Raw genomic sequence first — 260 nt, 5'->3', positions numbered from 1 at the left:
CAAAAAAACGGTGGCTGTGGCTGTCACTGCCATGTGAGCATTGGTGGTTCAGTGGTAGAATTCTCGCCTGCCACGCGGGAGACCCGGGTCCGATTCCCAGCCAATGCACTGTGTCTTTACTGCTGTTTGGAGTCAATGGTTGCACAACTTCTTTGTCTTCTTGCAGTTAATACCGTGGAGAGGAGCATTAGAAGATGCTGGCGTTGGTGACACGTCATACACCACACCAGAAGCAACACCTGTGACTCTTTTCCCCCTGC

At 51.9% G+C, this 260-nt stretch overlaps 1 non-coding gene across 1 annotated transcript; it reads left to right on the top strand.

The window, feature by feature from the left end:
- Positions 1 to 37: 37 nt before the first annotated feature.
- On the top strand, positions 38 to 108 carry trnag-gcc. The gene has a single exon. It is a non-coding gene; the product is annotated as a tRNA-Gly (tRNA).
- Positions 109 to 260: the final 152 nt, after the last annotated feature.

This window comes from Plectropomus leopardus, unplaced genomic scaffold (assembly GCF_008729295.1).
Source record: "Plectropomus leopardus isolate mb unplaced genomic scaffold, YSFRI_Pleo_2.0 unplaced_scaffold83436, whole genome shotgun sequence".
Lineage (NCBI taxonomy): Eukaryota > Metazoa > Chordata > Actinopteri > Perciformes > Serranidae > Plectropomus > Plectropomus leopardus.
This window is presented reverse-complemented; position numbering and strand designations above follow the sequence as displayed.